Source organism: Tupaia chinensis, unplaced genomic scaffold (genome assembly GCF_000334495.1).
Source record: "Tupaia chinensis unplaced genomic scaffold, TupChi_1.0 Scaffold000287_1, whole genome shotgun sequence".
Classification (NCBI taxonomy): Eukaryota; Metazoa; Chordata; class Mammalia; order Scandentia; family Tupaiidae; genus Tupaia; species Tupaia belangeri.
The window spans coordinates 96937-99028 of NW_006159771.1; positions in this window are offsets into that span (position 1 = coordinate 96937).

Genomic DNA, 2092 nt, shown 5'->3' on the forward strand with positions numbered 1-2092 from the left:
GCCCGCGGAGCCCCAGGGGGGTCTCTCCCTGCCTCCCCCAGCGCCCGGTGGCTCGGCCTTCGGCTGTGGCAGCTGCTCTCCCGCCTCCCCCTCTGAGAAGGACACCAGTCCCATCGGACTAAGGGCCCCGGCGCCCTATGCAGTAGGAGCGCATTTGATGTAACATTGCATGACCCTGTTCCCAAATGCTGGAGAACTTTGGCATATCATTTGGGGGACACAAGCAACCCACGACACTTCTGAGATTCTGACGGAGGTTAATTTCCCCAGGTGACAAGCAGATGAGAATTAAGAGCTTGCACCAGACCTGGAACAGCAAGGCCCACCAGCCAGAGAAGGTCTACCGTGAGCCTGCACTGCCATAGCTTTCCCGGCAGGCCTGTTCTCGAGGTCTGCAGAGCCCCAGGCCTGTGGGCATTCTTATCATTGAAGGACCCGCACCCTCACTCTGGGGATCCCCAAGGAGTGGCAAGACAGAAGACCTGGCAGCACCGGTACCTGTCGACTGGCCCTGCCAGCAGCGACGAAGCAGAGGCGTTGCAGGTGTGGGAGACGGGGACGCCAAGCCCCAAGGAGGGCTCTAGGTTGGCAAGCAGATCTCCAGGCGTCCTGTTGTCTTCAACTAGCGCCCCACCAAGCACGTACGCACGCACGCACGCGCCCACACACACCTCTGCTTTCGAGTGACCACAGCAGTGTGGGTTTGTCTCCAGGTAAAGCCGTCAGCCCCTACCCAGGGCTGGCACGGCAGACTACCCGTTAGCAACGCCAGGCTCTCGGCCTGACCCGTGCGCAGCACCTGGACGACGGGCCTGGGGTCAGGCTGACTGGTAGTGCCCACGGCTCCCGGACCCGCACAGTGGCTCGCTGACACACGCCCTGGAGGACAGTCAGAAGCACACAGAGCTCAGCCCCTGGGAAAGGCCTGGACAGGTGACCTGCACCAAGCAGCCGCACGCACACATGCAGCTGAGGCCTGCCCTGCCTGAGCGCATACACACGGCGAGAGAGACAGCACGTCGCTGCTGGTTCTGCCCAACGGCACGGGGACCTGAGGGAGCAGCGCTCAGCAGCCCTCAAGGACCATGAGCAGCACCACAAACCACCTCTCGTCTGGAAAAATAACCCATGCCTTGAAACACACGATCTACCTGAACAGCCCGAAAAGCCCGCCACGTGCAAGAAACCGAATCTCTAAGTTGTCGACCTTGCTGCGGGGAAAACTCCGGTCCCGACAGCCTCATGGTGCTCACCGCCTGCTTGGAGGTGGTCATCACCAGTTCTACCCAGAGTCCTTCCAGAAAATCCAGAGAACAAACACCTCCAGGATGCTTTACAAAGCCGAGAGCACGGTACACACACACGTACGTGCACATCGGGTTGTTGGGAGAGTCATGGCGTATTTTAATCTGTTCCTCAAAGGGCCATTTATTTATATAAAGAACAAGGATCAGTCAGAGATACACTGCCCGTTTTGATAACCCTTGGCCATCTCTCAGTGGACTCCGTAACTCCTCGCTCGGCGAATGACCTGTCTCCATCGGTGAAAAGCTGGCCAGGGGCTGACTTACAGCCACATCTGAACTGAACGTTAGACCACCGCATCTCAGAGAGGGAAATGAGTGCAAGTCTAACGGCAAGGCCCGGCGAGCGTGGCAGGAGTGGCAACACGGCCCATCCAGTGAAGAACCGTGCATGTGGCCTCCCCTGGTCGTGACGGAACGCAGCTCCCTCGTGACCAATGAGGCCTGGTCGTTCCATTCAAAGGGCCCAAATGCTGACAGTGCACATTCGAACTGCTTGTTTGGTTCCTTGGTGGGAGTTCAAAACACACGCCTTGGGACCAGCAGTTGGCAAAATGGCTATGTCACTGGACTCCCACGTAGTTGATGGTGGTTTGAGTCCCGGACCCGGTGGCTTAAACTCACGCCGGGTGCGTGTGCATGCGTGCCCAAGATCCTGAGAGGAGAATGGAGGAGAAGGGATTGCGGCGTGGCCATCCCCCCTGTGATTTCTCGCTTTCTGTCTCTCTGTCTCTCTCTGTCTGTCTGGCGAGCGCACCTGCCGTATAGCAAAAACCTCTCAAAAAAAA